Below are 13,935 nucleotides of genomic sequence, written 5' to 3' on the forward strand. Positions count from 1 at the left end.
CTCCAGGCTACCCCATCCAGTAAATGAGGCACTGTCCACCCACTTACTCCAGCGAGAAATCGGAGGGTTACCTTTGGTTTCTCCATTGCCTTCCCCACACCCATCCTATCATTGTGTCCTGTCAAGTCCACATCCAAGACAGCATCTCTCAACCACTCATCTTAGCATGGCCACCAATTCCGTCCAAACTGCCATTATCTTTGGCCTGGGCTGCCACAACAGTCTAATTGTCTCCTTGCTTTTATTTTGGCCTGCCACCCACCCAATTTATTCTTCACACAGCAGTAAATCAGAACACGTTAGTCTTCTGCATAAAATTCTTCAATGGTTTAATACAAAGTTTCCATTCCTAGACAGTCTGGCAAGCCCTGGCCCCCTGCCCACCTCCCCCCTTCATCCTGGCTCCCTACTCCAGCCACAGTGGTTCTCTTTCAGCATCTCCACACATCGGGATTACCTTTTTCAAGGCCTCCCACATACTGCTCTCCACCTGATGTCTCCACCCTGCTTTCCCCAAGGCTATCTCCTCACTGTTTTGACTTCAGTTTGAACAGTCACCTCCTCAAAGACACTTTCCCTGACTGCTCCATCTAAAGTAGCTCTTATTCCCTATCCCAGCCCGTTTTTGCCCCAGCATTTACTTCAACTTGCAATTATTTGTCTTCTCCACTAAAAATAAACTTTATGGAGCAAGAGGCCTCAGTTGTCTTGTTTACTCATTTATATCCAAACAGGGCCTGGCACAGATCAGGCACTCCATCAAGCATTCACTGTCTGCTGAAGGGGGACTGGATGGACAGGTGCCCCAAGGAGGTCCTTGAGCTGCCAGGGGTCACAGACAGGCTGCATCCCCCTTAATAAAGAAACTGGGCATGGACTGAACAGTCTCCTTTTCAAGATCTCCTCCTTACACTGGACTTAACCTGTTGGTTCCTTGCGCTAGAATGTGGTGCAACTAGCTTCCTGACCCAGTTTTAACGGATCCTTGTTTCCTGTTGCCCAGCAAAGCAGACCCCCTAGCCCTCCTCCACCTGAATGAGATTAAAAGTCGGGAGTGTGCCTGCGCCTCACTTTATAGACAGGCGGGCTGAGACCAGGTCAGCCTTTGTACCACCAGAACCCAGCCGACGGTGTGAACACCCCTCCACTACGGCCGTCCCTCGAGCCTCCTCCCTCCCCCTCAAGAATCCTCCCAGCCATCTCCTCAGGAAGAAGGTGAGGCACATGTCTCAGCAGGCGGTCCAAAGAAAGCTCGGTATTTTTAGCACCAAGGCTGGAAGGAGCGAGTCCTGACCGCCCGGTTTGCAAAGAAATATAAAAATGTTAATTGTCTATCCTTCTCTGGAAGCCTCTCCCCACTCCAGCCTCTAGGGCCTGGCAGGAACGCCTTCTCTTTTCAATACAGCCATTTTTTCTAATCCTGCACCCACCTCTACCCGGTCACCCCGTCTCCCTGGGAATGTGGGCTCCCCTCGCTCCCACAAATCGCGCTTCTGGCTCAGGACAAGCAGGGTCAGAGGCAAGGCCAGCGCGCCGTCCGCGCAGCCCGCCACCACCAGCGCTCGGGCGGGTCCAGGCTGGGCGCGCGCACACGACGGCGCACCAGCGGTCCCCGCCTCCGGCCCCGCCCGAAGCGGGCCAAAGGGGCGGGCCGGGACCACGCCCCACGGGAGGCGGGGCGCGGGGGCGGAGGCGGGGACCAGACCGCGCGCGGGGGGGTGCGCGGAGGGGCGGGCCAGGCGCGCGGGGGAGCGGGGCGGGGCCGCATCGCGCGGCGCAGGGAGGTGGTGCCCGCCCCGCCCCGCCCCGCGCTCGGACGCCGGAGTCGCGCCCTCTCGCCCCGCGCCGCCCAACTTGCTCCAACTTCCTCGGCCGTGCGGGGCCGCGGTCGCGCCGGTGAGTGGAGTGCGGAGCCCGGCGGAGCGCCGGGCCCGGCCCCGTATTGTCTGAGGCCGCCCCCCGAGCGTCCTCCGGGGACGGGGACTTCTCCCGGGTCCGGTGCGGCCCCTCGGGCTCCCTCTCCTGCCCCGGGGCGGCCTGCGGGCGGCGCTGGCTTTGTCTGCCGGGATCGCCGCGGGGGCGGGAGGCCTGGGCGCGGACCCGCGGAGCCGGACTCGGGCCCGGGCGGGGAGGGAGCAGCGGCGGGAGACCCGGCGGTCGCGCGGGGTGCTGTCGCCCTCGCCCTGTCCGTGTTCCCGGACGAGTGCCCGGGCCGGGCGGGAATGGGGCGCTCCGGGGGGGGGGAGGGGCCGGACCGCCGCGGGTCGGATTCTGCCGCCTGTCCCCAGCTGCGACCCTGGGGTGGGCGTTCTTTGGGCTCCGTCACGGCCCCTCGGCAGCCGGAGCTCGGGCCGGGGGTGGAGGGTGGTGCGGACTATGGGGCGGTCCCCTCCTCGCCCCGCCGTAGGTGTGCTCCCAGCCGCCCGCCCCCGCGGTGCGTTCCCCTCTGGCCTGCACGCGTTTGGGGCGGCCGGAGTTTGAGTAAGTGGTGACCCAGCTCCTCCGTGTCGGTCGTTTGGTGCTGTGCTTGGCAGCAGAGCCTGACTCCTGCCCCAACTGGCGCTTCCATCGAGTGCGGTCTGTGGCTACGGGGTGGGCTCGTTCCGGGCCAGTGCTTCTGCCGGGGAGAGCTAGGGGTGCGTGTGGGTGGGGTGTGTGTGTGTGTGTGTAGAGACTTTGGCCCCGGGACCGTTGGGACACTCTCTAAGGGGACTTGAAGTTGGTGTCAGGTAGAAGCGTTGCTTGCTGTGGGGCCGGGGGAGGGAGGGTGGTCGTGGGCTCTGGTCCTGGCCTGGCTGCCTCTCGGAGGGTGAGCGCGCCGGTATCCAGTCGTCTTGGGCCGTGCATGCAGGCCGTGTATTGGAGCCTCTGCAGCTATGCTCTCTCTAGTGGTCCGCTGTCTAGGGGTCTTCCCTTCTGAAATGGAGGTTGCCCTTGGGCTGATAGGACGGGGTGGAGCTGCCTGCCAGATCCTCAGAAGTAGCCTCCCCCTCCCCCTTGACCTCACAGGAGAACTTAGTGCCTGCTAAGTGTTTGGGCCCCCGTTACCTATCTATGAAGGGAGACCTGGAGTCTAGGCCATTAGATCACCCCTAGCACCCCTGAATTCCTTCTACATGCGGCCAGCCCCATGGTTGGTGGAGGCGCCATTCTTCCTAGGGATCCTCCTGGGCCTTGGCACCCTCAGAATGAAGCCCATACTTCAACTCGGCCTTGCATGCCCTTCCAGCTCCTCTCAGCTGTCTCCAAGCTTTGTCTTCTCCCAAGGATCCTTCTTGTCTGGGAGACAGGACTTGAAGCTGGGGCCACTGGAGGGTTTTTCCCCTCCCTTCTTATTTGCATTATCTTCTGTTGCACTCCACCTTTAGTTGGAGAATTTCTTGATATCTCCATCTCCACATCTCTGAACTCTACTGCTTGGACCACGAAATGTGGTCTTCAATTCATTCAACAAAGCATGATTGGAAGTCTGTGGGGTGCCAGTGCTGTTGGCACAGCCTGACTGGCTGTGAGCTCTGTGTGGTCTTGGAGGCCAGGCTGGACGTGTAGCAGGTGCTCAGTGGTGGTGACTGATCTGAGCTTGGTCTCAGCTTAGCAGCGTTATTCAGGCAAACAAGAGTCCAAGCCCACGGATGTTTCTAGAGTTTGTGCATGCCTCTGGGAGGATGGGGCTGCAGAAGGGCTGGCCACCCAGGGAAGTTCCTCCTTGACCAGCTGGGCAGCTGTGCTAATCTCTGAGGACAGGTGAGGGTGCCTCCCTTCCCATGTTTGGGAGTGGGAGGACAAAGCTCAGGCCCCGTGTGGGAGGGTGGTGGTAGTGGAGTAGGGAGTTCAGGAAGTCCTGTTCTGGAAACATTTCCTGAGACCTCACTCTAGGCCACCAGGGCTAGGAATTTGACTTGTTACTTGTTTAAACATCAACCAATGTAGAGCTCGGTTTGGTGGTGCCGACAGAGTGCCGTTATGCCAGTCCTGGGGAACCTTTGCTGGGTTTAAAGTGCGCTGGAGGTTGTGGACAAGCATACAGCAATCATGCAGGAAGTTTGAGAGCATAGTCATAGTGAGTTTGTTGAGACTTGGGCCAAGCACCATTCTAGGAGCTTTGCTTGTATGAACTGATTTAACCCTTCAAACAGGACAATGTGGTAGATTGTGCTAACATCCCATTTTACAGATGAGGAACTGTGGCCTAGAGGGTCACAGAGTGAGTTGCTCAAGGTCCCAGTGGGACCGGGTGTCCTCATTTCTGATTTAGACAATGCCTTCCTGTTAAAGTCAATTCGTACAAGGAGCACGCCTGGCCCACAGCAGAACTGGTAAGTCCTTCAGTGCAGTCCCTCATCACCCCTGCTTCTGAAAGCATGTCCTCTGTCTGGGAGCATGGAGGGGCCCCTGAACCCCTGCCCGTTGGCTGGAGATGGAGCTTTTGTCTCCCTAAGGCCAGGGAATGGGAAGACTAGCACTACCGTGGAAGACTGAGGAGGGAGTCACTGCCTGTATCTGTCTGGGTAGATCAGGGTTTGCTGTGCTAACCATCCCCAAATCTCAGAGGCTTAAAGCAACAGAGGTTTATTTCTTGCTCACACTACATCCATTGCATATCTGCTTTACGTTCTCACTGTAGGACCCCTGCTGATTAATTGGAACCTTCCTGGTCACTTGGACAGAGGGGCAGAGAGCATGATGACTCTCACCTTGGCTCCTAAAGTTTCCACCCGGAAATGGCATTTCACTGGGCAGAGCAGTCCGATGGCCATACTTACTACAGAGTGAGGGGGAGACAGCCCACCACCTGCTGCCCCTGTGCCTCCCTCTGTGACTTTTTCCCAAGGTCTGGGTCCGGGTGTCACAGGTTTTTGTGTCACCAGAAACCTTGATTGTAAATTAAAGAAACGCTGCGTAGGTTACAGATGAATTGAGATGTGAGTTGAAGGGCCGAGGTATGGTGGACAAGAATGGTGTGAGGGCAGTGAGGCTCCTCTGGCCCTGGGCGAGTTCCTTGAGTGTCTGGGGTCTGCTTTCACTCATTCATTCATTCATTCATTCGTGGGCCCCAGGACTAGTGGTGAGTCCCAGGGATTCTTGTTAAGCCTGTGTTCAGCATCTGGCCTGTGCTAGGGGCTGTGAGCTGGCATGATGATCCCTGTTTCCTGCTGCTGGGTCCTGGTGACCGTTAAAGAGGGATATGAATGCCCTGGGAAGGGAAGCAGGCCCCTGCTGCCCCTCACTGCCCTGCAGCTGACCCTGGACTTCCTGGACTTCCCGTGCTCCACCTGTATGTGGCTCGTAGGGGCAGCCGCCTTTCCTAGAAGCAGGAGCAGGGACAGGCACTCCTGTAGGCCTTGCCCTTCCCCTTCCATTTCTGGGACTCTGGGGTGAGCTTGCAGGCCGAGGGGTGTGGACAGGACAGGTGGTGAGGTTCCTAAAGGATGGAAGCTCAAGGAGGACAGGCTTGAGTGTGGGGCTGGGGTGGTCTCTGGCCTGTGGGAGAGGGTAGAACCCCTTTGCTAATTACATTTTTCCACTCGAGCCACCCTTACGGGATGTTAAAGAGCCGGCCACACTATGGACCTTCCTTTTGTGCTTTAGGTCAGACCAAGAGCTTCAAGAGACCAAGACCTCCTTGGTCTCTGGTGGCTTCCAGCAGGCCAGGAAGCACTGGTGGAGGTGGTGAGACCCCAGGTTCTGCCTTGTGGTTAACTCAGTGTCGTGTCATATTTCCTCATTTTTCAGGGCCTCTGCTTTCCCACCTGGAGTAGAGGGAGAGGTGATGGTGGTCTGTGACGGCAGCCTACTTGCAGCTGGTGATCAAGACCCTGGGGATTGTGTAGACCAGTGACTGGAGAACCTTTGGTCCTGGTGGATGCCAGCATCCCCCGTCTGTTTTATCTTCCATTGTCGCAGTGTCCTTGGACTGAGGCAGCGTGGGCTGTTCATAACATCCCCACATCCATTTTCTAACCTAACAGCATATTTGTTGGTTCAGACAAGAGCGAGTGGTTGTGTTGGAACAGCACAGGGCCTGGCCCGTGGGAAGTTCAGTGCCTCTGATGGTCAGATGTGAAGGCGAGGAATGTTGTCCAGCTCGTAGAGTGGACAGTGGTGAGGCCAGCTTTCGCGTTGTGTCTGCTTTCTAGCTGATTGACCTAGACAGTCTTTGATTGTTTTTTTTCCCTCCTGGACCTGGTGTTCTCTGTAAAGTGAGAAGAGTGCCCTTCATGTCTCTGGACTCCCGTGAAGCGTAAGTGCCTGCTTCAGGTTGGGGAACAGTGTGTGAAGCCCCTGGGTTGGGCTTGGTGCCCCCGTTTGGGTGTGCTGCTGTCACAGGGACAGCTCTCAGCAATTGGTCACCAGCAGCTGAATCTGGGAGCCGCACTTCTCAGGCTTGGTGGGGTTGGGTGGGGCCGGGCTGGGCTGGGCTGTGCTGTGCTGTGCTCTGCTATGGTTTTTCTCTCAGAGGCAGTAGGCCTGGTCCTCTGAGCTTAAGTGGGCCTGGGCAGGTTGGAGTTAAAACCTTTCACTTATTGAGGTCTGTTCTGCCTCTTTCTCTGAGCAGCGGGGAGAAGGCTTAGAGCCCTGGTGTCCATCAGCTAGATAGCTGGAGGGACCAGCCCCTCCCCCCTGGGCCCTGTCAGCCTTGTGACGTGGCTGAGAGCCATGGTGACTGGCTCTACAGTGGCCTTGGGGATCCTGGGTAAGAGGTGAGCTGCTGGTGCTGCCACAGACTCTGTTTCCTGGAATTGGGGGAGCTGTGGCTGGGCTTTCCTGCGGCAGTGAGGTTCAGGGAGGGGCCAGGACAAGGGGCTGGGCAGGGGTTGAGCCTGAGGAGAGGTTTGTGAGCCTCCTCCCTGGGTTTTCCCTGACTGTGTGTGCCAGCTGTGGGGCCTGTGCTGATCTCCTCTGCAGGGCCCAGGGAGCATTAGAAAAAGAGGTTTGAGGAATTCCTAGTTCTAAGACCCCGGAGAGGGGCCCTCACAGCAGCTGGAGTTAAGTGAGTGTCCCCTGAATATCTTCCACCTACGCCCTGAGGTCTGAGTGAGAAGCCTGGGAGGGCGGGGGCTGCAGCATATCCCAGGATGCACGGTCCCAAGGCAGGCTCTTGTGCGTAAAGCATCAAGCTTGCTGGGGCTTCAGGAGGTCTGGGCGTGTTGTAGAGTGACAAGTGGGCATAAGGAAGACGGCCACCTCAGCTTCAGATTTGGGCCTCCCGGGGAGGGGTGGCTGGGCCCACATGCACTGCAGCAGTTCAGGCCGTGGTGTGACTTGCGGCTGCAGAAGTGTCTTGATCCTCGATCTGGGGCACCCACTCATCTGTGCTCAGACCCTGCTCCTTCGGTGCCTCCGGGCTGCCGCCACCAGCTGCGCTACGGAGAGACCACTCAGTGGTTGTCCACTGAGTGACCATTGCCATGAGGAGACCCTGTTTCCTCGCCAGGTCCCTAATGTCTGGCCAACCTGTGGATTGGCTCTCTGGTTTCACCCTTCACCCCTCTGCCAGGCAGACACGGTGTGTCCCTGGGGCTCGAAGGGGGAGGCCAGCCCCAGCCCCAGACCAGGTGGTTCTCACACTCTGGGTAAGGAGTCTGGGGAGACTTCGAGCTCCTCATCGTTAAAGGAAAAGTTATCCTGACACGTGTTAAAACATAAGGCAGACTTTATTCAGGACTGTTGCAGTAGGTATAAGGACTACTCCAATGGGGTTTTGCAGTAGGGGAGAGAGAATGGGCTCAACCCCAAATACAACAAGGACAGGTGGGGATTTATAGCCAAGGAGCCAGAGGTGTGCAGGTCGATGGATGGAAAGTTTCTAAGAGGATAGGGTAAATTCTTTGCTAACTGACCTAACAGGATTCTTGTTGAAGGCAGGCTAAGGTGATCAGATATTACCTGGGGGTATTTCACTAGGAGGATGAGGAATTCGGTCATACATGGAGGGTGATCAGATATGGAGGGTGGGGAATCCTGGTTAAACTGATTTAGCAGGATTCTTGCTAAAACTGGACTCTACAAGGACAAAGACAGAAACCCAAGATCAGGCTTAGTGCATCAGAGGGCCCCGAGGAGCCTAAGTTTGTCTGGGGAGAGCCTTTTTGTCAGTATCCCAAGGCTGGCTGTGGCCTGAGGGTCTTGCCCGTGGTTCTTGCATTGGCCTGAGCTCGTCAGCACTCATACTTGTTTCTCAGGAGTGATGTGCCTCCTTGTGGGCGTCTCTCCCTTGGTTCCGGAAATCCTAGTCCTTTTCGGCATCTGCTGGCTCCTTGTCCCTTGGCTCCCTCACTCCCAGCTGGCTGGACTGCCCTTCTGCACCCAGGACATAGCGTGGACCCGGGGGCGCCTCCGTTCCCTGCAGCCCACCCACGCTGGCTCCTGTTGCTGAATCTGTTGGGTGCGGGACCACAGACAGCCCTCCAAATGCTTGACCCTCTTTCCTTGGCCTCTGTACCTTGTCTTTCCTGCTCTTCCCATCCTAGGCAAACCAGTCTGACGACTTTATGGCTCTCTCCCTCTTCCACAGCCGAGGGACTGGTGGGAGGGAGGTGCTGTGGGAGATCTCCGCCCCTGCCTGGAAGGCAGGCCCCTGGCGGGAGCACCCCAGCTGCTTTCCCCTGTCTAAGGCTTTCTGATCCCTGCTGTGTGCAGCCCACCTTGTTCCTCCTCCTCCATTTGGGAGGCTCCTCCTGTGTTCTCTCTGCCCCTCGTCTCTCTTTGGTCACACCCTGCACAAATGACCCTGATTCGTGTGTCTCCTGCTCCTGTTTTCAACAGCCAGCTTTTTACAAACCAGGCCACCCGCTATTGTGAGAAAAAACTGTGTGTGAGGAAAACCTGCTGGCTGCGGGTGGGGGCCTTCCCCACTTCCCGAAGGCTCCACAGCCAGCTTCCACCCCTGCAGGGAACAGTGGTGGTGACAGCCTGGCTCTGTGTGGCCATCCTGCCTGCCACAGTCATTGTCTCCTGTTGTCCTAGCTGCTTCCTGGGAAATACAAGTAGTGGTATAAACACGAATAAGTTTTGTGGGGTCATGTCATCAGAAGAATCGGTGGTTCCTGAGGGAGCAAGGAGGAGGGCGTGACGTGTACCCAGGTGCGGGTGGGCGGGCAGGTTCTGTCCAGGGCCCCTCTGGGTCAGCGTAGTCCTGAAGCTGTCTCTGTGGGAAGACAGACAGACAGAGGGTTGTGGGATTCTGAGCAAGAGCTGCCAAGGGCTTGCGCGGGGCCCATGAGAGGGGCAGGACCTCATTCCCAGCAGCTGAGGTAGGAGAACGTCAAGTGCCAGCAGGATTCTGCTTGATGTGAAATCTCATTTGTGCTCCTTACTCCTGGGGCTACCTGTTGAACAGTGAGCAGTCATCCGAAAGCATCTTCTAGAATAGGGAAGCCAAACATGCACCCTCCCTCTTTCCAACCTTCTTTCTCTGTGGCCTGGGCAGTCCCAGCTTGAGGTCATTGAGAGGTCTTTGTGCCTGTGGGGGTGGGGCAGGGGAGCTCTGCTGGGTAAAAAGAGCTCCATCCATGAACCACTCCCTGCCCCAGGTGGTCTGGCCAGTCCAGGTTCTGAGGGGCTGGTGTCACACGCGGCAGGAGAGCCTGGGATGCTTATTGTCTGTAGGGGGAGGATCACTCGGAGGAAATGCGGCTGTGCTTCTGAGCGGAGAGTACTTAAGGACGTGTCAGTTCAAGGAGGCTTTTAGATAACATTTGTGTATCCGTTTAGTGAGGAATAAACACACAGACCCATCTCACAACTCCATTTTGCTGCTTCCATTTCCTGAAAGGCACGTGGAGTTTAGTGGTTAAGAGATCGGGGGTTTGAGCTGGAATTTTGGAGAAACTGTTTTTAGCCTGTCCTTGGAGTTAGGCCAGGCCTAGAAATCTGTTGAAATAACTTTCTTTACCTGCTAAAATTGGGATGGGTTCATGACACCAGGACCTTGAGCTCCCTGATGACTGGGGAGGCCCTGAGATGGTCCCTGCTGAGGCCTGGGATGCCTGCATTCAGGCCTCTCCCTACCACGACATTGCCCAAACCTGGGGCTCTCACAGTCTCACTGAGTGGCCTGGCTACAGGTTGTCCTTTGTCCTCTGTATGGAATAACTTCAGGTTTCCCTTCTGCCTGTCACAGTGTGCTCTTGGTCTTCCTAGGAAAACTTCCTATTGTGGGACTTGGGGAGGAGTTGTGAGCAGGAAGCTCTCTGAGTTGTTAAGTCTTGATTCCAGAGGCTGGCACTTGCTTCCCCCCCCAACCCCATTTCTCTCCCCTCCTCCCCCTACTACTCCTTGTTCTGCCAGAAACTGCCTGCAGAGAGCTACAGGTAAAATTTTTTGTGCCTCCAGCTGTTACTGCCCAAGGTGGGGGTCTTCTGCCTGCTGCAAGACATGCCAGTAGTCAAGAGGCGAGGAAGTAGGAGAGAAAGGACTTTATTACAGCTTGCTGGCAAGAGGGAAGATGGCCGACTAATGTCCAAAAGAACCATCTTACAGAACAAAGATTACATTGTAGGCCAGTTATATAGGGGGCTGGTCTCTGGGTGTGGAATCCATCTGGTCTCAGTTCCTAATAGTCTTTGGTTTTACTGGATGTGCATCAGAGACCTGAGCAATGCCCTATACCCTGATCTTTCATTTGTCATTGATGATGGCTATCAGCGTAGACTCTGCCTGGGGGTCATTACATCGCTAAGGAACTCAAGAGAACAAAGTTATCAACTTATAGCAGCTGGGAGGGGCTATAAAATCCACAGAGCATATCTGGGTTCATCAGTGGTCATTCAAAGTTACAATAGGGTTTCTTTTCTACAATATGGCTTCCTTCATGTCAACCTTGTGTTGAGCTGGTATCACAGCCACAAACTTGAGGGATTTTAAATGTGGATTTAGGTTTAACTTTTTTATTTAAAAAGAATGTATACACTGTGAAAAACACATAAAGATACACAGTGGAAATTAGTGTTTCCATCCCCAACCCTTCAGTTCTGCTCCCCTGGGGCCTCTCACCAGATGCAGGGTGCCCAGTGGAGCATCTCTCGCCCCTTGTTAGTTCCTGCACTGCCACCCAGTGCTGCTGTCCTGCGCTGGCTGATCCCCACTCCAGAGTTGATCTTGGGACGGGCACCGTCACTCCTCGCTGTGAGCCTGGCTCACTTGATCAGCCCCTGTTGATGGACACTGAGTGCTGTCGGGATTTTGTCTCTACAAGCCGGGCCGTAGGAATGCCCTGCATGTGTGCGCGGGTCTGCAGTAGAGACGGCGACACAGGAGTCCAGGCATGGGGAGCTTACCAGGAAAAGAAGCGTACTGTTTGATTCCAAGAGGGGGAAGGCAAGTTTCTGAGCTTTTCTATTGGAGGGGTCTTGTGTGCCTGCAGTCGGAGCCTAGAGCGGGAGGGACTGCAGGGGTAGCTGGAGTGGGGGAGTTGGGGTGCTGTCTTGGTTGCAGCTCCAGTCAGCCTATCCCATAGCACCTGTTGTTTGCAGCCCTTGCTGGGCCCTGAGGTCTGTGCACCCAGAAGTGTGATAGAGGAGTGTGAAGAGGCAGGGTCTGGGGAGGGGAAGGCTTCTCATCTGTGGGCTTGAGCTGCCCCAGGGGTCTGCAGGACTTGGGGTGTGAGGGCGTGTCTTGGCTGAGAACCAAGATGAGCTGGGCAACAGCTTTTAGAAGAGCAGGTGTCCCTCAGCTTCAGGGGTTGGTGTGGGGACCAGACCCCCTGTCCTGGCTCCGCTGGACCATCCGCTACCCTGGGACGCCCCCATCTCCTGCCTGCTCTGCAGTCCCCATCAGGCTGCGCTGCTTTGGGCCCGACTAGCTGCCCTGTGATTTTAAAAGCCTGTGAAGACGGCACCTGGTATAAATAATAGGTGGTTCTGTTTTGAGCAGGTGGCTTCCTTTGAGAGCTTTTGAAGGGGTGAGGGCAGACGGTTTTCCTCTTGGGATGGGTTGGGGGGGGAGGGAGGAATGTGAGAGTGTGCGTGTTGGAGCCATCTGCTGGGGTCCTCTCAGGAGTCCTGGCTGTGTCCCCATCCTGTGGCCCCTGTGTGCCTCTGAGATGACGGTAACTCTTGCCCCCCATGTGGCTCTGGCTGCCCCACACCTGGGCAGGGCAGGGCAAGAAGCAGGGGATTTTATGGCTGGCTGGCAGATAGCCCTCCTAAATGGAAAGGTGGCTGACATGGCCCTGACTTGGTGGGCGTCCGGCCTGTGTCCTGCCCTGCCTCTTTCACCACTGCTGCTACGTTTGCCCCTGCGAGGAGCCCAGAGCTTCCCAGGCCGGGGCTCTGTTGTGTGGGGCTGGGGCCTCACAGCACAGAGGGTGGTGGTGTGGCCGGGTGGCAGCTGGGGCTGACCCATGGGGCTGAGGAGGTGGGGCCTGGGGACTGACAGTGGAGCTGTTCATGGGCTCTGCCCTAGTTTCCTGCTGCCTCCCATTGGGAGTTTTTTGGAGGGGGAGAGGTGGGGTGGCTGCTGCTGTTGCAGGCAGCAGGTGCCGGTTATGCTAATAGAAGTCCTTCGGATCTCAGCCTTTCCAAGGCCTCTGCTGTGTTCTCGGATGCTGAGTGAGCTGCCCAGCCTGGGCCATACCCTCTCCCCCGCCATGCCTGGTGGTCAGAAAGGCCCTGCCCTTTGTGGGTACCTCTGTCAAGATCCCCCTCTCCAGTCCCCTTGCTGTGCCTGGAACCCCCCCGGGTAAGAATCTGAGCAGCTGGGTAAGGCATGGGAGTGCCTGGTGCCTGTCTTTTCAGCCACCTGCCTGCCGCCCTGGGAGCGGGTTCTGCCTGAGCTCTCCCGGCCCAGCTGTACCCTTGGGTGGGAGCCAGGCGCGTGCCTGGGTTGCAGTGAGTGCTGCAGGCCCGCACTTTCCTTTGTGTCCCTTGTTCCTCACTCGAGCACTCAGCTGCAGAAAAGCCTGCTTGCTGGCAGGCTGGCCTGTGGCCTGCCCCGCAGCCTGAGCCACAGCCATTTTTGTTTGTTCTGCTGTCTCTGGGCTCTTGAATCTCGGGCGCCAGCAGCCTGCGCGGGCAGTGGGCTCATAGCACTGGAGGAAGCCCTTAGGCCATTGTCTGGGAAGAAGGAGAATCCCTTTCCACCCTTTCCCTTAAGGTTCTTATGGCTGGCCAAATAATTAAAAGACAGGTTAGGAGGAGAAAATAATACCAAGTTTAATAACGTGTAGATGGGAGAAACCAGGGAAAGTTTCTCAACACAATAGCAGAGATTCACGTCTTAAATACCATCTTCAGCTAAAGACAAAGGAGGATGTTGGGGGTGGGGAGGGAGACAGAAATCACAGTAATCAAGGGTATGTAGACTTAAGGCCTTATCCCCCACACTGATAAGTTTCTAGAGAGGCTATCCCCCCCCCCAGAGGGAGATACCTTCACAAATGGAGATTTCCCTTATAAATGTAAATGTTTGTCTGACAACTCCTAGCAGGGCCACCTAGAGAATGTGGCCAGGAAGAGACAGGATTTTTGCTAAGAGGGGCTTGTTGGTGCCTTTCCTATTGTAACATCTATTTTACATTATATTACAGCCATCAGATGACAGTAATTCCTTCCTGGAACAGGTCTTCTATGTTAACTTCTTTAGGCAGTTTGGGGGAGGTCAAATGTCCGTCAGAGAAAACAATCAAGGTAAAGAGACGTATTTCATGGTGGCCAAATCGTGATCTCCCACACCATGAATCTTCCCACTGAGCCTAAGGCATTCAGTCCCCCCGCGGTACCCCCAGTCCCCTCACCTCCCAGTGGTGAAATTTCTCTTTGTTGGGAGAGGGTCTCACCCTCTTATTTTATCAGAATGATGGTGACTGGTGCAGTGGGGACAGAGAAAGGTTTCACCTGTTTGTGGCCACTGGGGGTGTGTGAAAGAGGGGATAAGTGGGGAGGGTGGGAGACACTTGGGGGGAAGGTTGAGTGCAGGCGCCTGTGGGAGCAGTAG

The 13,935-nt window shown here is 56.3% G+C and overlaps 1 protein-coding gene across 1 annotated transcript in view; it reads left to right on the top strand.

Annotated features, from left to right (window-relative positions):
- The first annotated feature begins 1,796 nt into the window (after window positions 1-1,796).
- The window catches only part of TSPAN14 (tetraspanin 14), a 57,079-nt gene continuing 44,940 nt past the window's right edge, over window positions 1,797-13,935 (top strand). The window contains exon 1 of the mRNA XM_058542786.1: window positions 1,797-1,896. The gene's annotated coding sequence lies outside the window, so the exon portion shown is untranslated. The remainder of the gene's footprint in view (window positions 1,897-13,935) is intronic.

Source organism: Diceros bicornis, chromosome 6, assembly GCF_020826845.1.
Source record: "Diceros bicornis minor isolate mBicDic1 chromosome 6, mDicBic1.mat.cur, whole genome shotgun sequence".
Taxonomy (NCBI): domain Eukaryota; kingdom Metazoa; phylum Chordata; class Mammalia; order Perissodactyla; family Rhinocerotidae; genus Diceros; species Diceros bicornis.